General features: G+C 39.5%; 1 protein-coding gene, 1 long non-coding RNA gene and 1 other non-coding gene across 6 annotated transcripts in view; 1 reads left to right on the forward strand and 2 right to left on the reverse strand.

Annotated features, from left to right (window-relative positions):
- Positions 1-25,404, forward strand: part of WASF2 (WASP family member 2) — a 70,591-nt gene that overhangs the window by 22,923 nt on the left and 22,264 nt on the right. Inside the window, exon 1 of one of the 3 annotated variants that reach the window (XM_070775617.1) lies at positions 12,939-13,110. The exons of the other annotated variants lie outside the window; for them this stretch is intronic. The gene's annotated coding sequence lies outside the window, so the exon portion shown is untranslated. Of the gene's footprint in view, positions 1-12,938; positions 13,111-25,404 lie in introns of those variants that run through there. 3 annotated transcript variants of the gene reach the window in all.
- On the reverse strand, positions 14,406-24,482 carry LOC139178247 (uncharacterized). 2 transcript variants are annotated; one of them, XR_011562692.1, is made up of 2 exons: positions 24,228-24,482; positions 14,406-14,625 (listed from the first exon to the last, which is right to left on the reverse strand). It is a non-coding gene; the product is annotated as an uncharacterized lncRNA (long non-coding RNA). The 2 variants fall into 2 exon arrangements; XR_011562691.1 differs by having other exon boundaries at positions 14,406-17,235.
- On the reverse strand, positions 17,899-18,005 carry LOC139179341 (U6 spliceosomal RNA). The gene has a single exon (XR_011563721.1). It is a non-coding gene; the product is annotated as a U6 spliceosomal RNA (small nuclear RNA).

Here is a 25,404-nt window from a genome sequence, read left to right on the forward strand (position 1 = left end):
TGACGGGCATAAAGGAGTCCTTTGTACTATTCTTGCAATTTTTCTCCAAGTTTGAAATTATTTCAAAATAAAAAAACAGCAAAATTTCTTGAGGTCACATAGCTAGAGTTTATGTAGCAGGGTTAAGATTTGAACTCTGGCTGTTTGCTTCTAGAGTCCATGTTCTTAGTTACTCTGCTGTTGCTGTTGTGGTCATGGTGCTAGATAAATGAGGGAAATATGTACTGAATTTTAAATAGTTGGGACTATGATTCGATCCTGAACATTGAGGCAGCTCTACCTCCTGGTTCTTAAAGGACAGGGTGATCATATAATTGATTGTGTAAACCGATTCACTTAAAACTTTTTTATGTAAAGTATAGTTGATTTACACGCTACGTCTCACACGCTAGTAAAGTAATGCTCAAAATTCTCCAAGCCAGGCTTCAGCAATATGTGAACCGTGAACTTCCAGATGTCCAAGCTGGTTTTAGAAAAGGCAGAGGAACCAGAGATCAAATTGCCAACATCCTCTGTATCACCGAAAAAGCAAGAGAGTTCCAGAAAAACATCTATTTCTGCTTTATTGACTATGCCAAAGCCTTTGACTGTGTGGATCACAATAGACTGTGGAAAATTCTGAAAGAGATGGGAATACCAGACCACCTGACCTGCCTCTTGAGAAACCTGTATGCAGGTCAGGAAGCAACAGTTAGAACTGGACATGGAACAAGAGACTGGTTCCAAATAGGAAAAGGAGTACGTCAAGGCTGTATATTGTCACCCTGCTAATTTAACTTCTATGCAGAGTACATCATGAGAAACCCTGGGCTGGAAGAAGCACAAGCTGGAATCAAGATTGCCGGGAGAAATATCAATAACCTCAGATATGCGGATGACACCACCCTTTAAGCCTCTTGATGAAAGTGAAAGAGGAGAGGGCAAAAGTTGGCTTAAAGCTCAACATTGAGAAAACTAAGATCATGGCATCTGGTCCCATCCCTTCATGGGAAATAGATGGGGAAACAGTGGAAACAGTGTCAGACTTTATTTTTTGGGGCTCCAAAATAACTGCAGATGGTGACTGCAGCCATGAAATGAAAAGACTCTTACTCCTTGGAAGGAAAGTTATGACCAACCTAGATATCATATTGAAAAGCAGAGACATTACTTTGCCAACAAAGGTCCGTCTAGTCAAGGCTGTGGTTTTTCCAGTGGTCGTGTATGGATGTGAGAGTTGGACTGTGAAGAAGGCTGAGCGCCGAAGAATTGATGCTTTTGAACTGTGGTGTTGGAGAAGACTCTTGAGAGTCCCTTGGACTGCAAGGAGATCCAACCAGTCCATTCTGAAGGAGATCAGCCCTGGGATTTCTTTGGAGGGAATGATGCTGAAGCTGAAACTCCAGTACTTTGGCCACCTCATGCGAAGAGTTGACTCATTGGAAAAGACTCTGATGCTGGGAGGGATTGGGGGCAGGAGGAAAAGGGGACGACAGAGGATGAGATGGCTGGATGGCATCACCAACTCGATGGATGTGAGTTTGAGTGAACCCTGGGAGTTGGTGATGGACAGGGAGGCCTGTCGTGCTGCGATTCATGGGGTCGCAAAGAGTCGGACACGACTTAGCGACTGAACTGAACTGACTGATAGTTGATTTACAATGTTATGTTAGTTTCAGGTGTACAACATGGTGATTTGGTATTTTTTAAACTAGTTCACTTTTAAGAGTAAGAGGGGGCGCTATTAATAATTTCTCTGGGACAATTGATGGAAATCAAGTTGATGGACACCCTAAAACAGGATACCTGTTGGCAGAGTTTAGTTTTAACAAATGTGACAAGACATGATAATTGCTTCACTTTAATTAAATTTTGTTTACCATGGATTCTTGTTTACAGAGTACCATACTTTTCTCCTGCCAACAAACCTCAGGCCTTCACCTGATGCGTTCTCATTTTTTCTCCTCTCGATTTTGCTAATTCTCTGCTTCCTTCCACACCACTTGGAAAATAATCTTTGTCAAATTCCATTTTCACCAAGCCTGAAAAATACCAACAAAAATTTTTGTAACACTTGTCTAGTTTTTAAAACTACGGACATTTAAAACCATAAATCCTCAAACATCTTTTTTTTTTGGGGGGGGGGCCTTGTGCTGAGCAGCTTGTGAGATCTTTGTTCCCCAACCAAGGTTGGAACCTGGGCCTTGGGCAGAGAGAGCGTGGGGTGCTAACCACTGGACAGCCAGGGAATTTCTCTAAACATCTCTGTTAATGTGATTTCTATAGGGAGAAGAGCTGGTAAAATACATTGGTATTATGAGATAGGTAGAGAAGTATTACCACTGTCAACTTCTCATAGATATTTGGGAAATCTTATTGTATAATACTGGAGGCTGTGATAATGCTTGTTAAAAAAGGATTATACCAGTTTAGAATCAGAGGTGTCTGTACTGTCTCACTGATTTGTTGCCCAGGTAGTGTCCTGGACTATGTCCAATTAAAAAGGTTGACCTTCACTAATAGAAGACTAGTATTATTCCATGAGTCGCTAAACAAGCTTTCAAAATTATTCTAATATAATCTGCTCTGGATTTTTAAAGCTCAAACCATCTCTTTGCTTCTCCTTTCTCATACAAAATGCATTTAACCAAGTGCACATCCGCTGGGGCGGGAGAGGGTGGGACAGGGTAGGGACCCTGAAATTTAAATCAGATAGTTTTCCTTCCAGTTAGTTACTGTGTTCTAAGGTTTGAGGAAGAAGTGAATAAAACAAATGACTACCATGCTTTTTTTTAAACCAGTAAACTGACTTTTCTTAAGTCATGAAGTGTGATTTTATAGTAACAATAGTCTTAATAATAACTGCATTTTTATTTTTTAAAGTAATGTGTATTTTTTCATTCAAAGCTGTATTTTATAGCTCAAATCAGTTCCTGCTGGGTTTTTTTCCCTTTAAATTCAATGAATTCCCGTATTTAAATGGATTTTTTTTTTTTAAGATCTAAGTTAATGAGTGAGAGTAACCTTTGAAACCAGTTTTTACTTGATTGAAAAAAAGGTTTTTATTTTAAAGACAACTACAAATATTACTTGGGTCAACCATATATTAATCAAAATCAACTCTTAAAATAAGAAAATACCTGTTGACTTGAACTATCAATTTTGTATTTTTTATTTGATGTGGGAAATCAGGAAATACTTTTTAGAATACATTATGTACAAAAGACTGGTAGACATGATCCCTGTCCAAAAGAAGTCTATGCTTTAGGAATGCAGAGACACATGAACACTTTGCAGTATTGTGAAATCTCAAATCTTTGTTTTGGATCCTTATCTCTGCCCTTATTCTGTCCAGTCTTCTAGATATTTTTTCTTTATAGTAATCATTTTTGCTAATCAAGTTAAAAAGAATACTATGTCATTTTATTTTAAAATTTAGATAAAATGGACAAACTTCAAAAGAAAGCTTATCAAGATGACTTAAGAAAAAATTGAAAACCTTTAACTATTTAATGAATTGAATTTATAATGAAAACAACTTCTCCTGCAGAAAATACCAGGCCCAAATAATTTCCAGATGAATTTAAAGATACAACCTGAGGTTTTAGATTCAGTTATAAATCTCTTTTTCGATGTTCTTGTCCCCCATTAAAAAGGTGACTGTACCGTTTACATGTTCACTTCCTGGCCTACCTGACACAGAGCTCCATTAAGGAGTCTGAATTGTCAAAGTTAATTCTTACTAGTTCCCAGTGCTTTTGTCCTACCTTGCCTTTTTTCTGATTTTTTTTTTTCCTTCATAATGAGCAAGAATAAGAAAGAACCTTTTTATTGTTGAAAGATTTTTTCTTTTCTTCTTTTTAAGAACTATATTCCTTTTGGCCGCACTGTGCAACTTTCGGGATTTTAGTTCCCTGACCAGGGAGATTGAATCTGGGCTCTAGACAGTGAAAGTGCACAGTCCTAACCACTGGACCACCAGGGTATTCCTTAGAGAATTTTTCTTAGCAGATTCTGTTTATCTTTCTGTCTGCTTACCCAGTGTTTTATGAAGAATTGATGGTGGTTGACAGAGTGCTACTCAGCCCCTGAGGATTTAAGAGATAGTACTTTCCCTTAGAAAGCTCCTAGTTGATCCCTGTTGCAACTGTAATATGGGATGGGTACTCTAACAGAAGAATTATAGAGTGCTATTGAAGCAGTGGAGAGCTTGATTAATTATTTCTGGGGAACAGGGTGAGGATGGCTTCACGGAAGCAATTACATTTGAACTGGGCAGGGAAGGATTAATAAAATTTCAAGAAGTAGGGGGAGGAAAAAAAAAAAAAACTTAAAAAAGGTAGGTATTCCAGGAAGCAGGAAATGTCTTTTATGAAATCACAGGCAGGAGAAGTGTAGAGCATTGTAAAGGTGTGACCAGAAAGGAAGCTGAAGAAGTATGTTGATATCAGATAGTCAGAGGCCTTAAATATTGCAATATTTGCCCCCCTGATTTTTCTGTCTCATTATAGTCCTTCTTGGAGAAGGCAATGGCACCCCACTCCAGCACTCTTGCCTGGAAAATCCCATGGACTGAGGAGACTGGTGGGCTGCAGTCCATGGGGTCGCTAAGAGTCGGACAAGACTCAGCGACTTCACTTTCACTTTCATGCATTGGAGAAGGAAATGGCAACCCACTCCAGTGTTCTTGCCTGGAGAATCCCAGGGACGGGGGAGCCTGGTGGGCTGCCGTCTATGGGGTCGCACAGAGTCGGACACGACTGAAGCGACTTAGCAGCAGCAGCATAGTTCTTCTAAATCCTCTAACTCACCATCAGTTGTCAGATGAAAAATCTTAGATTTGCCTGTGTGTCAGATGTCAGTATGGCTGAGGTTTGGTCATACAGTTTTAGCTTAGTGCTAAGAAAGACCAATTTTCATCTTGTTAGTTATTGGGAGGCAGCTTTCTGAAGGACTTCCAGCCATTCAAGGCTTTCAGAGAAGGTTTCTGAAAATAAAAAGTAGCTCCTTTCTGCAAAAAGCATTGAGGATGCTCAGCCTTATGAGCAATCAGGAAAATGCATGTTAGAACTACAGTGATGTACTGTTTTGTGTTTATCAGATTGGCAAAAATTAAAGTTTGGCAAAAAATGTCAGCAAAGACATGAAGCAACCGGAACCCAGCAAATAGTGGTGTAAATGGGTACAACTGTCATGCAAAACAATTTGGTATTATCTCATGATTGAAGATGTGCTTACCTGTACGCAGCAGTTTCTCTCCTGGGTATCTACCCTGAAGAACTGTTGCACGTGTGCAGTGGGAGATGTGTACAAAAATGTCCGTAGCAACACTGTTGGCATTAGCAAAATAAACAAAAAATCCAAACTGGGAAAAAAATCCCAGTATCCATCAACTTCAGATTGTATAAATAAATCTCAGTGTGGCCATACAGTAGAGCACCGTGTAGCCATGGAAATGATTAAATTGCAACTGTAGCAACATGAATGAATCTCAACAAATTGTAGAGTGAAAAGTTGCAGACGAATATATATTATGATAAGATTCATGTGAAGAAACGTGAAACTAAAAATGTTTAGAGATACAGATGTGGTAAAGTTATCACTATTTGGGATAGTGTTACCTCATGGTGAAAAGAGAAGAAGGTGGGTTTGGGGAGAGACATGCAGGGGACTTTAAAACTAATGGTAATGTTCTTCTTAAACTAGGCGGTAGGTACACTCTACACTGATACTTGCTATCTCACTATACATATATTAAAAAACTTATACTATAAATTTTAAAGCATTAAGAAAAGGTTGATGATAGGTGATAGTCTAGTGTTCCCCCTAGAACACACAAATGCATTTTTCAGAATGTAAAAACTGAGAGAGATTAGGTAATTTAATTGTTCAAAAGAGAAAGCTTATCAGTGACAACTTGGTCTCAAACTCAATATAGAGCAATTTCTGTCATCTTACGTTGCAACTTTCCCATTATGTAGATTCTATCGATCAATTAGAAGTGCTTCCACTTGGATTACTGCCTCAGTCTTTCTCCCCTTCATGTAATACATTCTCTCTGCTGCCAGAGAGAGCTTTCTAAATGCAAATCCGATCATGTCACTCCCTGGCCTCAATCTTAAGTAGTTCGAAGTAGCCATCAACACACTCCCAAGTGCTATAGTACGCACACAAGGCTCTCTGCACCTGGGCCTCTGTCCGTCTGATTAGCCTCATCACTCGTGACCTCCTGCACTTCAGCCACACCAAGCTGTTTGCTGTTCCTGGAACACTGTTCGCCTCTGCACACATTGCTTCCTTCCCCTGAAACTTCTCTTAACTAACCCTTTTCATCTTTTAAGACACTTTTTTTTTTTTTTTTAAGACACTCTTTCTTATGACCCCTTCACCCACAGTGTGAGCTGGATGCCTCCATAACCCTTGAATTTTAACATTTGTGGTCACATTCATCACTTTATATTATTGTCCCCCTTTTTAATTTGTCTCCTTCAGGAGCGGTCAAGCTTCATGAGGACAGGGCAGTGTTGAATTATTTCCCCACTGTGTGCACACTGTCTGGTATATAAGGTCTGTTGAATGAGTGAAGGAAGGAGGAACAAACAAATGAGTAATTGGATGTCCTTTATACTGATGCCCCACATGCAGTTAGTTGTCACTTGTTTGCCACATTCTGATAATCTCTGTCAGTATTTGTGAAGGTAGGAAGGAAAAGAAAGACGGGGGGCAGGCTGCTGGGTGAGTAGATGATGGGGAAGAAGTATCGAGGGAAGGGAAGCCAGAAGCTGACTTGGGAGGGAAAGGAAAGATTCAGAGGCTTATTAACGTTTTAGGCTAAGTGCCCGGGGATTCTAATAACAGCCTGGATTTCTTTCAAGCTGTGGACATGTGCTGATTTTCATGACTTACCCTCTTCTGACCTTCCCTAGCCTTTTTGGAAATTTATCTTCTTTGGCTGATGACTCTTATCATTCATCTCTCTCTACTTTAGGAAGTAAGAACTTTGAAGTGAGTGAATAAAAAGGAGGTGGCAGATTGATCATATTGGTCAGGGTAGCCTTTTGTTTTTTAGTTAATTTTTGCCCTGGGTTTTAATTTTTAATGTCTCACTCTGTACCAGATTAGACCCTTGATATTTTCTAGGGCTTGGAAAGTGTATGGAGATTCTGTCTTGTGATCTGGTGTGCTACCAGGACTCTTAATCTAAAATAGAGGTTAAACTTGGACCGTTCAGATTGGGTTCTCTTCCCTCAGGAAGCAGTGCTGTAAGACTGGAGGTCCAGAGACACTCTCCCCACCTCACCTTTTTGAGGGCTAAAGCATAGTAGCCACTTACTGTAGCTTTATTCATTTGATAAATTTTTATTGAACATTCTGTGTCTCGCATGGTGGTAGGCATTAGAATTAGAGATGACTGATCACTAACCTCAATTTAGTCTAGTGGGAGAGCAGGTAAGAAAATCAGTCATTTTTAAGCAGTGGGATAGGATGGGCATGCACAGAGTATTATGGAATTTTGAAGAGGGTGTGAGGGAGGGGCATCAAGCTCCTTTGGGGTCAAGGCATGTCAAAAGATGTTTCACTTTAGCTCAGTGGGTGTGTTTGTTTGTTTGTTTGTTTTTAATTTAATTTATTTATTTGGCTACCCTGGGTCTTAGTTGTGACATGCAGGGTCTAGTTCTCTGATCGGGGATTGAACCCTGGCCCCCTGCAGGGATTGCAGGGTCTTAGCCACTGGACCACCAGCGAAATACCTGAGCTCAGTTTTGGAAAACCCTAGATGTTGGGGAGAAGACCCTAGAAGCAGGAGGAGAAGGGGCCGACAGAGGGTGAGATGGTTGGATGGCATCACTGGCTCAATGGACATGGGTTTGGGTGAACTCCGGGAGTTGGTGATGGACAGGGAGGCCTGGCGTGCTTGCTGCAATCCACTGGGTCGCAGAGTCGGACACAACTGAGCGACTGAACTGAACCAAGAAGCTGGGGGTTGTGGTAGGTGGTTAGACTTGAACAAAAGTATGGAAGCAAGAGAGAACGTGATGAGATGGGAAACCATGAGAAGGTCTGTGGGACTTCAGGGAAGAGTATGTAAATGTGAAGATATGACAGAAGATGAGACTGGAGCCAAAGAAAGGGGCCATATTGTGAATGACCTTTTCTACCTTCCTAAATTAATCAGTAGACATGTTTTCATTCATGTAATGTTAGATGTTTAGTGTTTCTCTTGGTATTGTCTCTTGAGCAGCTGAGTTTTACCTAATGTTTTATTTCTTTGGTTTGTTCGTTTTATGATACCCCTTGGAGGTATCATATGAATTTGGAGCCCCCTTTCCTTTTATGCTTTAGGTTCACTCCACATTGAGAACCATCTAGTCAAACCCCATACTCAGGCATTGTGGAGAGGATGATGCATTGCTTTTAAGGCAGCTTGGAAGGAGGAGGATTTAAATGACCTTCAAAGACTAATGTCAGACCCCCATGTCAATGTCACTACAATTCATGCATGCATGGAGAGTGGGAAAGGGAACTTAATTACGGAGGAGGGGAATCGTAACCCTGCTTGAATGGGTAGTTGAAAGTCCTGGACCCACCCCTTAGCCTCAAAAAAGGGCTTTCTTACATTGCTGCCAAAGAGGTCATAGGGAGAGCCCACATAAATACTACCCTCCCTCTGGGGTGTGTGAGCCAGTCTTATTCTTTTGCTTCCACAGGTGCAGAATCGGTTCACCAAATAGTATTCTGATCTCCATTGAACAAAATTTGGCATCTTATTGTCCTTTTCCAGAAAATCAATCCCTTTAAACATGGAACATGGCAATTTTAGGTCAGCAGGCATTTAAAGACACCTTTTAACTTTCAAGGGCTGGCCTAATAAGATATATTTTGTACAAAAATACCAGTGTTACTAAGATGAGACTTGAATCATTTAAATCTTGAAAGGGGCTCAGTTTTAGCTGCCAGTACACCTTTTACTTGTGAAATTACTTCTTGTCTTTTAATGGCACTGTCCTTCTGGAGTCCTGTGATCATCATCAGATATCAGACTCCATTCCTTCTGCTAACCTTTGGTAACTGTTCAGAATTCATTACAGTGTTTGAAATGAGGCACTCACAGTGACCCCTTGTCACTATCCTTTTGGACCATAAAATAGCCTTCCAGGTTAGCCAGGATGACAGCAGAAGCCAGCCTTATGTATTATGTGGTCAGGAACCGTTCCAGTATGGCTACAGTCTGAATGGCGAAAGGAGTTAGTCATAGTTAGGCTTATGTATTGGAGAAGGCAATGGCACCCCACTCCAGTACTCCTGCCTGGAAAATCCCATGGATGGAGGAGCCTGGTAGGCTGCAGTCCATGGGGTCGCACAGAGTCGGACACGACTGAAGCGACTTAGCAGCAGCAGCAGCAGGCTTACCTATTTCATTATTTGTTTTGAGAAGTCATAACAGTGAGACACAGATGCACCTTTGGCTCATTAATACTGGAGTCTGAGCCGTGAAATTTATTTCACTGAAATCCTGGAGAGTTGCTGAAAACGCATGATGCTTCTTTGCAGTTTCTTTTGTGTGTGTGGCCGCACTGAGTGACTCGTAGGATCTTAGTTCCTTGACCAGGGATTGAACCTGTGCCCCCTGCAGTGCAAGCGCAAAATCTTAACCAGTGGACTGCCAGAGAAGTTCCTCTTTGTACTTTAAATAGAACTTTTCTACTTTGGAGGGGAAGTGCTGTACAAACATGGCTGCAGTTGTTACTGCTACAACATATATATTCATTCAGTTCTTGATATTTCTAAAGTTTGGAAAAGTTCCGTGTTAATGTAAACACAGTTTTAATTTTTCTAAACACATGCTCATATCTTAAAACAACACTCATTGATAGATTTTGGTGGGGGGTAGAAAAACAAAACTCAGTCTTCGTAATTTCTCATCTGTATAGGCCTTTACTCTCCATTTTAATAGAAGTTCTTCTGTGCACAGACCGTGGCAGAGCCCATTTTCAAAGCAGTTCATAGATTTAGCTATGCAATTTACTTACTCTCGGTCACCAAGAAAGAGTAAAAATCAAAGAGCCAAATGGCTGCTAAGGGAAAGTGTTGTAACAGCAAACTTGAGGGGCTAGACCAGAAGGGGCTAGCAAGAGAAGAATGCTCGGGGGTAGTCTCAGGGAACTGTAATTGATAGGAACAGAATAGAAATGAGGTAGTGGAAAATTTAGGCTACTATACCAGAGACATGCTCCTAATTTTGGCTTGAATTTGTCTTGCTAAGTAAAGCTGTTGTGATTATTGGAATGCCACAGAATTCATCTCTTGGCTTTTTGTCCCACAAAAGCATTAGAATTTAAAACAGACCCTTTAACATGAATTACAGCAGACTAGAAATACCAGTTCAGTTAGGGCAGGTGTTATTTAATTACCCTTCTTTATGGGGATGGGGCTGTTCCCACAAAAATTGTTTGTGGGTGAAAGCACAACAAAGATCCATAAGGTACAGCTTTATATGTATATATTTAAAGTAGACATCAGTCTCTTGAATTTTTCTGATATCAAAGGTTAATTTAAAATATTAATGCTGAAAAGATTAATTTAAGATATTAAATCTACTAGGCAAGAATACATGTACATATTGTAATTACTTCCTTTTTACAATTAAAGTAATTGGATTATATTTAATGAGCTATTTACATTTAATAATTAAAAAAGACTTCTCTTTTCAGCATTCCCCATATGCAGAAAGAGATGGGGGGGTGGGACTCACTTCTGATATATAAGTATCTTTACTTGGGCTAAAAAGGAAAAACAATTGTGCTTTTTAGAAAAAGGCTCAGAAGAATATTATTTTAAAACATACATACAGTCATCACCCATTATCTGAAGTTTCAGTTTCCTCCGTTTCAGTTACCAAAATTATTAAATAATAACTAATTTCAGTAGTCCAAAATTATTAAATGAAAAATTCCAGAAATAAGCAATTCATAAATTTTAAATGGCTCACCTTTCTGAGTAGCATAACAGAATCTCACGCCATCCTATGCTGTCTTGCCCTGAATGTGAATTGTCTCTGTCCAGCGTAGCCACACTGTGTATGTTACCTGCCTGTTAGTCACTTAGCCACCATCTCGGTTATTAGATCACTTGTCAGGTGTTGCAGTGCTTGTGTTCACATAATCCTTATATTTCCTATTAATGACCCTCAAATGCAAGAGTAGGCAAAGAGAGGCCAAAAAGTGAAAAGGTGAAAGTTCTCGACTTAACAAGGAAAGAAAAAAGTATTTTGTTTATATATAGGGTTTGGTACTTTCAGGCATCCTTGGGGGGCTTGGAACGTATGACTCTTGGAGAAAGGGGACTACTGTATACACTTTAGGAATTACCCATGGGAATGTGTTTTGGTTCATTGTAAAAGAAGACGACAGATTAGGCACTTTTAAAAAGTCCTTAATGACAAGATTTGATGATTTCAACAGTGCCCAGAGAATGAAACTTAAAGTGATTTTCAGAGACCCTGTAAATAAAAGTAACCCATCAGAAGTGACAGAACCCCAAATGCCTAGCTCTTTGAAAACAGGCGTTTGTTTGAAAAGCAGTAGCATCTGAACATGGTATCTGAGGCTGGCGCTTTAAATGAGCCAGTGTTTCTGTTATTTAAAGTGAAAGATGTGAAGCCCCTGAGCAGCTGGCTAAAACTGGGTGTAGAGAGGGAGAAAGCAGTGTGTTATTCTCATTAACACCATTGCAGTTCCAGGGTAAATATGTCAGGAAGGCTTTCTTATGTTAGCATATTATCTTTTTTTTTTTTTTTTTGAGGGGGAAGAAACTAGTCTGGGGTTTGATGGCACTTGTGTATGAAAATGAGAAATGTGGGCACAGTCTTGGCCAGGGTGTTTTGTGAAGTCAGCATAGTGTCATGGATGCAGGTGGACCTGGGTTTAAAAGCTGTGTGACTGAGAAAGTTATAGAACTGCTCTTGGTGTTTTAGTTCTCTTAGCTGTAAAATCACAATGCTCCCAGTTACTTTTCAGTAGTGTTTTGAAGATTAGATCTGTTAAAGAAAATGTGAATAAATACTTGACACATTTTGGGCAGACACTATAGGATGCAAAGAAGTTTTTAAAAATCCCACCCTTATTATAGCAGATTCCAATAGCTGCTGCTGTTACTACTGTTTCTGTTAAGTTTAAAGATATTTTGTTTTTCAGTTCCTGTATTCAAAGAATTGTACACTCCAAAAAGCTGTGCTACAATATAGAATGTAGTGACTGCCGTAAAAGGTGCAGCATACTTTTTTGGCACCTTTGGAGAGGGAGAAATGGCTTCAGACCAGAAGAGTTGAGGAGGGCTTCTTAGAAATGGTGACGTCTGCCTTGGGCTTTTAGAAAGGGTGGCGTCTGCCTTGGGCCTTTAAGATGAAGGAATTTTCTTTTTTTTTTTTTTTAAGAAATGGCACAATCCAGATAGTAGTACCTTTGAGACTGCTTTCAAAATACATAAAGTGAAAATATTGAATTCACTCTTGACTATGATTGGAAAGACTGATAGACTGATACCCTTTGTCTTAATCCTTAAAATTGGTATAACGTAAGCAGAGGCCATCCATTTCTTTCTTTTTTTGACATTGGATACATTTTTATTGAACCTTTTAGTTTACAACATGAGGTAAAAGGCAAATCAGTTCTCTTCAAGTGATATTTTACACAGCTGTAGTAAAATATTTTAAAATTCAAAGGTTTATAATGGATTGCATTTCTTAAAAGTTGAGGGATCAAGTAAACAAGTTCTAACTTGAATTTTCCAGCTGACTCTTCACTTAACAATAGTAACCAGCTCTAATTAGATACATAAGTTTCTTTACAGCCATGTTTTATTGTTGATGTCTTTATTATTTTAGTCAGTATCCACTAATTCCACTTCAAAAATAAGTTTTGCATTTGGTGGAATTTTGAGGCCATCCATTTCATTCTCAGCTCCTGTCTTCAGACTCCCAGAGAACCCGTTGCAGAAGTTAAGAGGCCTACCTACTGCTTGGTTTCTTCTGAGACCAAAGAAAAGAGAACCAATTAGGAGAACTCTGTGTGTAATGCCCAGTGCTGTTTAATTTGACCTGCGCTCTTTAAATTATTGTATTACCACTAGGAGGTAAGTCCAACAAACTCGGTGCTGCTTTGAATTAGCAATAATGAGAGCTGTCAGTTGTTGAGTACCTACTAGGTGCTAGATACCCCTCTAGAAGGCTTACGTATGTTACCTCCTTTTATCCTGAAAACCATCCTATGGGATAGGTTTTATTTTCCCTATTTTACAGATGAGGCTTGGAAAGATGAACCAGCCCAGAGTCATATATAACTAGAGGCTCAGGGGACCCTTGTCTCTTGGCTGAACTTGCCTCTGGATTCATCAAGCTGTACTGATTTTTTTTTTTAATGTGATAAATACCTATATGAGTACCAACTTTAAAAAAAGAAAAAGGGAAAATTTTCTGCCATTATTAATTATGATTATTCAGAAAAATGTTATTCAAATATGTTATAGGCATATAGTGGTGATATCCTACCTTTTTGCAGTGTTTTCTTATTTGATTTTGGGATACCTGTTCTTCCTTTTAAAAGTTTTCTATGGCATATACTTATTGAAGATAAATTGAAATTAATACCTCTTTATAATTGGGGACCTTGCAAAACCAGAGGGGAAATCAGTCCTGACTTACATAGGAAGCTTGTGGCTTTCATCTCTGGGAGAAGGGAAATAAGGACGTGAGCCCCGTGATTACCCTGATTTTCTGTCTAGATTCTAACCATGGAGCAAAGCGGGGCAGGGCGGTGGGGAATCCCAAGCAGAGCAGATTCGTCTTACTGAACTGAGACAAATTGCGTTAATAGTTCAAGGGAGTCTGAGGCAACTGGAAGCTGTGGGGTGCAGTTCTGGAAGAAAGGAAGAATACTGTTCTAGAAATCTTCTTTGCCTGGGGTCAGATTATAGGAGGTTGGAAAAGAGTGACCAGAAACTTATGAGCTAACTGATTCCCAGTGCAGGGAGGTGTACTAATTCCTATCAGCCTGAGTAGAGAGCCCATGTTGCTCACTCTCCAGCAGAGATCCAGTAGAAAGTATACAGTAGAGATCACTGAAGGGCCACGTCTGTACGGGGGCTAAAGAGCCAAGAGAGTAAAAGCTGCTCAAGATCCACCCTAACAAAGCTTAAAAAGAAACCTCAGGTGTACCAAATTGAACCAGAAGTCACTTAACTGCCAACCAGAACAAAGCCTCACATTTTTGAAACCAAGACAACAATGTTAGGTACTCAACATCAAAAAATCACAACGTCCAACGTCCGGTCAAAAGTTACCAGGAAAATGTGGCCCATAATTAGGGGAAAAATCAGTTCGTAGAAACACTCAAAAATGATAGAGGTGATAGAACTACCAGACAAAGATATTAAAACAGCTGTTATAATTATGTTCAAATATACAGAGGAAAGGGTAAACCCGCCCTGCCAGTGCAGGAGACTTGAGACGCCGGTTTGATACGTAGGTGATCCCCTGGAGAAGGAAATGGCACCCCACTCTAGTATTCTTGCCTGGAGAATTCCATGGACAGAGGAGCCTGGCAGGCTACAGTCCATTGGGTTGCGAAGAGTTGGACACGACTGAAGTGACTTAGCACATATAAAAGAAAATACAAACATATTAATTAGGAGGTAAACATTTTAGCCTTGCAAACAAATAGTGGAATTTGGTTTCAGTCTCTCTTATTTTTTATTATCTTTCTTCTCATGCTGTTGATGATTTGGTAAAATTTGAGTATTATCTTGTAAGTCTAAGTTACCAAATCATATCATTTTCTTTTTTCTTTTTTTTATATCATTTTAGAATTGGAAAGAACTTTTTAAAGATCATCGTGTTTACCCTCTCATATTATAGAAAAAGAAATATTATGTTTCATTAATTCTGAGATGCATATTTTCCCCATATTTTAACATCTCTGGAATAATCATGCATCTTAAATTTCATGAAATACCGTAAAAACCCATTAGAGTTGTGACTTTTCCATAAATACTTACGGTAGAATTCAAGTCTTCTACTTATATTACCCTGACCTAGAAAACTTCCCTTCTTTATTCTTTAAATCCAAATCCTGCCCAGTTCCAGTCTTTATTCCAGGAATTCTGCTCAGTTGAAAGTGATCTTTTCATCCTTTCTTTTGTCATAATTGACTACATCATTCGTTTGATAACTTCTGTTTACTATGTTGTTACTTACCTGTGTTTTATCTGTCTCCTCAAATTATAAGCTCTTGGTCATGGGAAGAATTTTATATTTGTATCATCTAGTGTCTGTGGCACCCCACTCCAGTACTCTTGCCTGGAAAATCCCATGGACGGAGGAGCTGGTGGGCTGCCATCTATGGGGTCGCACAGAGTCGGACACGACTGAAGCAACTTAGCCGCAGCAGCAGCAGCAGTGTCTACTTGATAAATATTCATTGATTGATAAGCGTGCTATAATTAGTAGTTAGCAATTAATGCAACCCAAAACTTAAAGAGTTGTTTACTGGTTAAAAGAACCATATATTTAACTGGATGCCAGAACTAAGTGCTAGATAGATGTAGAATTAGTATTTCTGTTACTACTACTGCTGCAGGGACTACTATTAATACTACAGTCATTGGTACTATTATTGTAATTATGCTGTGCCAGGTACTATGTTAAATATTTTATACATGCATTATTTCATTTTTCTGCACAACAACCTTAAACTAAGGATCATTTTACTGATTTTAACAGGTTAGGAAACAGACAGGGCGAGTACTGCTTGCCAAGGTCCCAGAACTGAAGTTTGGCAGTAGTGGGGTGAAATCCATACCTCCTTCTCTAATGTCCATACTCTTGCTGCTCTACATCACTGCTTATTAGGTCTTTTGAGGGCTTTGGTAACCTAGTAAACTGAGAATAGAAAGAAAAGAAATGGACACGTACTTTTCCTGCTGTTCAGGGACTTTTCCTTATAAATCCCATGTTTTGAATGGTGGATAGACCTTGTGAGAGGAAGATGTACAGCTGCCCTTTGCTGCTCTTAGTCAGTTGCTGGCAGCTTGGCCGTTAGTGACAGATGAGTGTGTGACACTTTTTCAGCAATTAATTCTTGTTACAGCTGGCAGAACAGAATAGTTGCTATGAAATTTCATGGCAGTTTGCTTCATAATTCCACTCCCTGGTGTACAGATGCAGTTGAGATTGCTAGGTCTCTCTCCTCACTTAAGTCGGTGTATTAGCAGTCACGTCCAGGACTACTGCTCTGGCTACTCCATGACCAGTGTGTGTGTATCACCTTGAGCTGTCAGCAAAACATTTTGCTGAATTTCCTTTTTTGTTGTTACTCTGTAACCTTTTTTCCCCCTGGCCTTTCTCATTTGTATAGAACTGGCTTCTTTTTTGGCCTTTTCATCCCAGAGAGGGAGTAGTTACTACAGAGGGATGCTTGAAATATGAAGAGAAGCATAATAGAGATTAAATGCATGGCTAGAGAGCCAGCAGGATGAAATGAGACCTACTCAGTGCCTAATGTACGGTTCCATCCTGATTATCTCCTTCCTCATTTTCAAACTTGCTTCAGTATCTCATCCACCAGTGGGTGCTCCAATGTCTCATCTGTAGGGAGCTTAACGAAGTGCAGTAGAGAACCAGGAAAGAAGGGTTACAGCCTAGCTCCATTTTCTCTATCCCTCGGTGAGATAGTAAACTGGGAACTAGACATTCTCCGATAAAAAACAACTTTGTGTTCCCATATGTAGCACATGTCCAGGTTAGGCTTCCTCCCAGGTTTTCAAGCCCAGGTACTTGGAGAGGAATGCCTTTTGTATCTATCCTCATCTCAGTTTTTTGGCCACCACCAACCAGAGATCACTCATTTCTGTCATTGTCTGTAAATAAAGAAAACTTTTTTAAAAAGAGAATACTTTATTAGGGCTTGTGTGAGTTATTGACACGTTTCTAATAATCTTGTGCAGTGATTTGTTGAGGTTTTGGTTTTTTTTAATCTATTTTTTTGTTGAAGGATAATTGCTTTACAGAATTTTGTTGTTTTCTGTCAAACCTCAACATGAGTCAGCCATGAAAGAAAGTGAAAGTGAAGTTGCTCAGTCGTGTCCGAGTCTTTGTGACACCATGGACTGTAGCCTACCAGGCTCCTCCATCCATGGGATTTTCCAGGCAAGAATACTGGATCTCCAGGGGATCTTCCCAACCCAGGGGTCGAACCGGATCTCCTGCATTGTAGGTAGATGCGTTACCATCTGAGCCACCAAGGAAGTCCATATCATCCATAGGTATACATATATCCCCTCCCTTTTGAACCTCCCCCCATCTCCCTCCCCATTCCACCCCTCTAGGTTGATACAGAGTCCCTGTTTGAGATCCCTGAGCCATACAGCAAATTCCCACTGGCTATCTATTTTACATATGGCAATGTAAGTTTCCATGTGACTCTTTCCATACACCTCACCCTCTCCTCCCCTCTCCCCATGTCCATAAGTCTATTATCTGTTTCTTCATTGCTGCCATGTAAATAAGTTCTTCAGTACCATTCTTCTAGATTCCATATATATGTGTTAGAATATGACATTTATCTTTCTCTTTCTGACTCTTTCTTACTGACTTCACTTTGTATAATAGGTTCTAGGTTCATCCACCTCATCAGAACTGACTCAGATACATTCCTTTTTATGGCTGAGTAACATTCCATTGTGTATATGTACCACAGCTTCTTTATCCATTCATCTGTAGAGGGCATCTAGGTTGCTTCTATGTTCTAACTATTGTAAATAGTACTGCAGTGAACAATGGGATGCATGTGTCTCTTTCATTTTTGGTTTCCTCAGGGTATATGCTTAGGAGTGGGGTTGCTGGGTCATATGGTAGTTTTATTCCTAAAAAATATGGAGCGCTTCATGAATTTGCATGTCATCCTTGCACAGGGGCCATGCTAATCTTCTCTGTATCATTCCAATTTTAGTATATGTGCTGCTGGAGCAAGCACGAGGTTTTGTTTTGTGAGGGTTTTTTTGTCCCAGAGCAGTTGAGTTGTTTTTCATGTTAAACTCCTGTGTGAATTTAATGCTCATTTGATGACGATAGCTGAAAGAAATCTGGTACTTGAGTACCCACGAATGATAGGAATAAGGTTTCCTCACTTATTCATAGTGGTGCCAGTGGTAAAGAACCCGCCTGCCAATGCAGGATACAGAGAGATGTGGGTTCAATCCCTGGGTCGGAAAGATCCCCTGGAGAAGGGCATGGCAACCCACTCCAGTGTTCTTGCCTGGAGAATTCCGTGGACAGAGGAGCCTAGTGGGCTACAGTCCATGGGGTCACAGAGTCAAACATGACTGAAGCAACTTAGCATGCATGCAGTCAGAGTAAAAGTAAGCCCCCATTTATTGTTTCCAGTTTTATTGAGATATAATTGACATACAGCACTGTATATGTTTAAGGTATGCAGTGTAATGATTTTACTTACATCCATCATTTCATATAGATAACAGAACTAAAGAAATAGAAAAAAAATTTGTGTGTTTGTTAAAAACTCTTAGGATTTACACTTAACAGTTTTTGTATATAACATACATCAGTGTTAATTATATTTATCATGTTGTGCATTATATCCCTATCACTTATCTATCTTATAACGAAGATTATACCTTTTGACCGCCTTCATCCAATTCCCCTCCCTTTGCCTCTGATAGCTATAAAATTGATCTCTTCTTCTATGAGTTTATTTTTGAAGTATAATTGACCTGCAACTCGGTGTTAGTTCCTATTATACAGTATATGATTTGGTGTTTTGAAACATTTCAAACTGATCACCAGGATAAGTCTGGTTAAGATATGTTACAATACAAATACATATCATAGTTACTGACTGTATTTCCCATACTGTACATTTCATACCCCTGACTTGTTTATTTTGAAACTGGAAGTTTATACATCTTAATCTCCTTCACCTGTTTCTTTCTTTCCCCCTGTCCTCTGGCAACCACCTATTTTGTTCTCTGTATCATAATTCTGTTTCTGTTTTTTTTTTTTTTTTTATGGCGCTGCCATACAGTTTGCAGCTTAGGGGATCTCAGTTCCCCAACTAGCAGTTGAATCCCAGTCTTTCCAGGTGGCCCAGTGGTGAAGAATCCGCCTGCCAGTGCAGGAGACTCTAAAGACTCGAGTTCTACTGCTGGCTTAGGAAGATCCCCTGGAGTAGGAAATGGCAACCCCCTCCAGTGTTCTTGCCTGGAAAATTCCATGGACAGAGGAGTCTGGCAGACTCCAGTCAGTGGGATTGCAAACAGACGTGACTGAGTGAGCACACACGCACACACATGCGCGGCAGTTCTGAAAGCACCAGATCCTAACCGCTGGGCCACCAGGGAACCCATTTCTATTATGTTTGTTCATTTCTTTTTTAGATTCCATATATAAGTGAAATCATACAGTATTTGTCTTTCTCTGTCTGACATTGCACTTAGCATAATACCCTCTAGGTCCATCCATGTTGTTGCAAATGGCAAGATTTCATTCTTTTTGGTGGGGGGAGTAATTTTACAGTAGTTGATTTACAGTGTTGTTTTAGTTTCTGCTATACAGCACAGTGAATCAGTTACACATGTACATATCCACTCTATTTTTTTATTTTAATTTTTTAAAGTGTTTATTTGGCTGCATTGGGTCTTAGTTGAGGTACATGGTGTGTTTGATCTGTAGTTGCGACATGCGAGATCTTGTGGTTGCAATGTGCGAACTCTTAGTTGCACCATGTGGGATCTAGTTCCCTGACCAGGGGTTGATCGGGTGCCTACTGCATTAGGAGCCTGAGTCTTAGCCACTGGACTACCAGGAAGGTCCCTATCCACTCTTTTTTAAATTCTGTTCCCATATAGACTGTTACAAAGTATTGAGTAGAGTTCCCTGTGCTATACAGTAGGTTCTTATTAGTTTCCTATATGATATATAGTAGTGTGTATATATCAGTCCCAAAGGTTTTTATTCCTTTTTTATGGATGAGTAATATTCCAGTGTGTATCTATTGATTGGCACTTGGGTTGCTTCCATGTCTTGGCTATTGTAAATAATGCTGCAGTGAACATAGAGGTGCAGGTATCTTTTCAAGTTAGTGTTTTTGTTTTCTTTGGATAAATATCCAGGAGTGTAATTGCTGGATCAAAAGACCTTTTAGATGGATAGTTTGGAGTATTTCAGACCATTCCATTTTGATGAATTAAGTTTTGCTAGAAATTGGAATTAAGACTGGGAGAGTAAAATGAACTTTGTGTCTGTTATTAGAGTTATCAGTGATAACCATGCAGACCCTGTGTAATTTAAATGGATTCATAACTAGGAACTTAGGCAAAGATGCAGATACAGGAAATATTTTATGTGAATAAATCTCTTTGGAGCTAGGAATATTTTGTAAACAAAATCTCAGTTTCATATAGCACCTCTCAAGCATTTTTTTTAGTGCAGCTCACAGCTGAACTGGAAAGATGAATTGAAAGTTTTTCTCCAATTGCTAGTCATCATTAGACTAAGAACTAGAACCCGACTCACAGTTTTAAGTGGTTTCCAATGCACAATTTTAAGTGTATTTTCTTTTGGACAACCAGATGGATCTTACTTAAAAAAAGAGCTTAATTTTGGCCATTTGAAAAGTAGTTTTTTATTTCTCCTTTGCAAATAAGTTCATATTTACCATTTTTCTAGATTCTGCATATATGTGTTAATATATGATATTTGATTTTCTCTTTCTGACTTTACTCTGTATGTCAGTCTCTAGATCCATCCACATCTCTGCCAATGGCACAATTTCATTCCTTTTTATGGCTGAGTAATAATAGTCCATTGTATATATTTACAACATCTTCTTTCCCTATTCCTCTGTTGATGGACGTTTAGGTGGCTTCCATGTGCTAGCTATTGTAAATGGTGCTGCAGTGGACATTGGGGGTGCTTGTATCTTCTTGAATTATGGTTTTCTCCAGGTATTGCACAGATGCAGAGAACAAACATGGCTACCAAGGGGGAAGTGGGATTGGGGATGGATTGGGATAGGCGTATATACACTACTATGTATAAAATAGATAAACTAATGCGAACCAGCTATCAGCACAGGGAATTCTACTCAGTGCTCTGTGGTGACCTAAGGAAAGCCAGGGAAGAGGGGATATATGTATCTGTGTAACTGATTTACTTTGCGGTACAGCAGAAGCTAACACAACATTGTAAAGCTATACAGTAATAATCAAAACAAAACAAACAAACCCCAAAACAAAAACCAACAAAAAAAGGCAGTTTTCTATGGAATAGTTGATACTAGAAAAAACCAGTTTTGCAGGTCGAAGTTAGCCCCCCCCCCCCCCCGATTTTAGCTTTAAGAACAAAGCTATGAATAGAGCCTGAAGAGTAATAGAAGAAAAAAGGTGGTATTGCCCCTAAAAGATAATAGAAAGTTATGAAATTGCCAGATGTGAGTGGTCCTTGCTAGATGTGCAGTATGTTGAAGGAGTAAGACACTGTAGTTTAGAAGTTCTGTTCCCCTGGACTCCTTTCCCAAAACCAAATTAGGACAAGAAGGAACTTTACATTTATTGAAGGTAGGTCCATAGCTGGTGTCATTCATTTATGAAATTGGTAATCTCTCCTGGTTTTAGATCACAAGTAAGCTTTTATTCTTGGTTCTCCCAGTCAGATACTTTCTTTGTCCACTCGTGGAGTTCCATTTATCTTGCTAGCTTTTTTGAACATTAGTGACCTAAACTGGTTTATCAGTAATTTCTTGTGTTTGGAGAGAGTCTGGTTATATGTGTAGCTTCAGCCCCGCCCTGTATTTCAACAGGAAGTAGGCAGGTGCCTAAGTCTATAAAGAGGCAATTCTCCTTGTAATTGTTGCATGATAGTGAGGAACTGCTATATGCAACAGTCAATTTATACTTCTTTAAATATTTTGATGGACCAACTTAGATTACAGTAAACCTGAGTGTTGTGTTTCATTTTGAAATCAAGCGATTGTTTGACCTTTCAGTTGAGATTCTTGAACCACTGTGGAATGCATATTCTTTATCATAAAGAAATTTATCTCCTGAAAGAGGAAACTAGTCTACAAAGGAAGGCGCTTCTCATATGCCCCTATCCAAAGTGCTGTTAACTATAGAACAGTGGGAAATGCTGAAGTGAAAAGCAGAAGTACTAATTGCCACACATACAATATCCCCACATGTTCTCATCCCATGCTACTGCTGATCAGCATTTTGAGGGTATGTTTCAAAGAGGAACTGCCTTGAGAAGCATTTCTGTTGTTATAGTTATTGCTGTAGCTCAGATATACTTGCTTTGGGATGTGACCATAGAAATCTGCAGGTGTTATCAGTGACCATGGCTCTAAATGAAACATTGCTTATTTATTTATAATAAACAGCTAGTAATACATGTCATTGCCAGAATGAGCAGTCATCTGTTTTTTGTCCTGCTGTTAATAGGAATTCAAAGTGTAGGGTACAGATGAGTGCATCTTCCCCCTCACATGCAGTCTTCCTTTATTACCTTCTTCCAGCTTCCAATCCATCCCTCTCACCTACTTCACCCCACTCCTGCTGCAGGCTGTTGGGAGCAGAGTTGAGAGTTCAGAGTGTAGGGTACATGTCAGAGTCTCCTTTTGCCTTAAGACTGGCCAAATGTGATATATAAATATCCCATGATAACTTCAAATACACAAACTTGTAGAGTCTTACTGTTGTGAAGAGACCTCAAAGAACACATCCAGTTTCCAATTCAAAGCATGAATCCCATCATGGTACTGGAAGTCCAAACTGGTCAGTGTACTCCAAGCCATGGCTCGGAGGAGATGGTTGAAGTCTTTGATTTATTCTGACTCATTCTCAAGTCCCTTAAGCTGAAAATAGCTGGGGGTGAAGATGGGGGTTGCTGCTGAGTCTGACTGGATGTTTGTCACTGGTCCAGACATTTTTACATCTTTGGGTAGCCAACCCCCAAATTGGCTTGGGAGGCTCCCAGAGTGTAATTAACTTAACCCCAGAGCACTGTCTGGAATGTCCTTTTCACCATTCTAGATCTATAGAAGAGTTTGATTCATGGACATGATCCATCCATCTTTACAGTACCTAGACCTCTCCTGGCCTTATGTTCAAAATGCAAGTGACTGTTGGCCAAGCAGAGGTTATGGCAGTTCAGTCAGTCAGTTGTGTCCGACTCTTTGTGGCCCCATGGCCTGCAGCACGCCAGGCCTCCCTGTCCATCACCAACTTCCGGAGTTTACTCAAACTCATGTCTATTGAGTCAGTGATGCCATCCAACCATCTCATCCTCTGTTGTCCCCTTCTCCTCCAGCCCTCAATCTTTCCTAGTGTCAGGGTCTTTTCAAATGAGTCAGTTCTTCACATCAGGTGGCCAAAGTCCAGCAAATCCAAGAATTTTAGAAATTCTTAAAGATCTTGGCTTAGTCCTTTTATTTTGCAAATGAAGAAACTGAAGCCCAGAGTGAGAATTATATCATCTTTGATTTAGAGGGCATTGTATAAATCATCCAGTCTGACCTCTCCATATCATTTTCTTACAGTCTAGGAATCTCTCCCCCAGCATGCCTAATAGCTGATATCCAGGGGATGATACTGGGGAACTTATCACCTCTGAAGAGAACCCATTCTAATATAGGACAGCTCTAATTAAAAGGAACTAACTTAATTGAAATCTACATTCCTATAACTTTTATCTTCTCAATGGTTCTAATTTAATTCCTCTCCTGTGTAACATCCCTGAAGGTAAGACCTTCTCAAACCCCCAAATTAGCAAATATCACTATAGTGTATACTTTTTCTAATCAAAGTAAAGTATAACTGAAAAAGAACTTTTACTGATTCTATAAAGACAGGACATTCCACTTTTCATGTGTCCAAAACTTCTTTTTCTAGCTAAGAATGACTACTTTCTTGGTTTTCTTCACTGTCCCTTCATTACTGGCACTAGCATTTAGTTCTTTCATAGTACTTTTATTCTTAAAAATTTTTTATAAATGGCAAGATCTCAGTTTCCTGATCAGGGATTGCAACCAGGCCACAGCAGTGACAGCACCAAATCCTAACCACTAGGCAACCAGGGAACTCTCTCATAATATGTTTAATAAAGAAACATACATTTTATCACTTTGTACAGAACAATCAGGGGAGAGCTACAGATAGGATAGCTGAAGGATTGGACTCACCCTCACAGCCTGTCTGTGGTTTCTCAGTTCTTAATTGCTAGCTGTGGTGGGCCTCTCCATTCTATTGTCTCCTTCTCATCCTGGGAAGAGTTTCCCAACTGGTCTTCTTACCTTCAGTTTTCTGTCCCAATACAGCTTCCTACTTCTGTTAGAATGATTTGTCTAAAAATGCAGATTTGACCATGTCACTTCCTTAATTTAGTGGTTCCTCAACACCCAGTGCTCCACTCATTTTCCACTAAATGACGACTGATGATCGAGGAGTTTTTCTCAACTGGATTCCCATGAGAACATTAAGCCCTAATGCCAGTAGGCATCCGTTGTACATAATGCCTTAGCTTCTCTCCAGTGCATCTGGAATGGTGCTGGTTGTTTACACTCTTGATGAGAATGGAGAAGACAGTCACTCTAATCCTTTTCTCTGTTCTGTGGTTCAGATGAGGAACCCATTGTAAAAGTAGAGGAGAGAGAATTTATGTTCTTTAAGAGGTCCAGCAGCATGGCTGGGAGCAGTCCCCAGAAAAAGAACTCACAAATTTCATTGACGTCTAGGGTTTCATCTTTAAATTTATGTGAACACTGCGTTCTACTGCATAATATGTCCATTGTTAAAAGTGTTTCAAAATATTTGTCAATGAATAAAATTGACTTTACAGGAGGATTTGCCTCAGGTCTAGTGAACTAAAAATAGCTACCTTTTTTTCTTAGCCCTGTAGTGGACATTTTATATATGTTACATTATTTAATGTCTCTAGGAAAATTGCCCAAGATCACACAGCTAGTAAGGTGTCAAGACTCAGGGCACTAACCCAAGTATGTCTCAACTCCACAACTTAAAGCTGAGTTGAGTCAAGAGCCTTGGAAGTCTTTGCCTCATTTCCAAGTTTATCTTCACTGGAATGTAGGATTTCTTTCTTGGTCAAGTTAGTATTTTGGTTCAGATTGTGCATAATTCCACACTTCTTTTGAAGAAAAGTGAGCAGTGATGTGGGTAATTCCATTTAATAAGGACTCTTGTCTTTCTTTGGTGACTCTGAAACATGTAAAACGACTTTTTTTAGTAGCAGATTCACTTTTTAAATTCTTTTGTCTTGATGGATATTGAATACTGTAATTTTTTGATTACTCTAGCTTGATGTGGGAGCTGGGTTTTTTTGGCAAGACGCAGCTAGCTATC

Source organism: Bos indicus, chromosome 2 (assembly GCF_029378745.1).
Source record: "Bos indicus isolate NIAB-ARS_2022 breed Sahiwal x Tharparkar chromosome 2, NIAB-ARS_B.indTharparkar_mat_pri_1.0, whole genome shotgun sequence".
In the NCBI taxonomy this organism is placed as follows: domain Eukaryota; kingdom Metazoa; phylum Chordata; class Mammalia; order Artiodactyla; family Bovidae; genus Bos; species Bos indicus.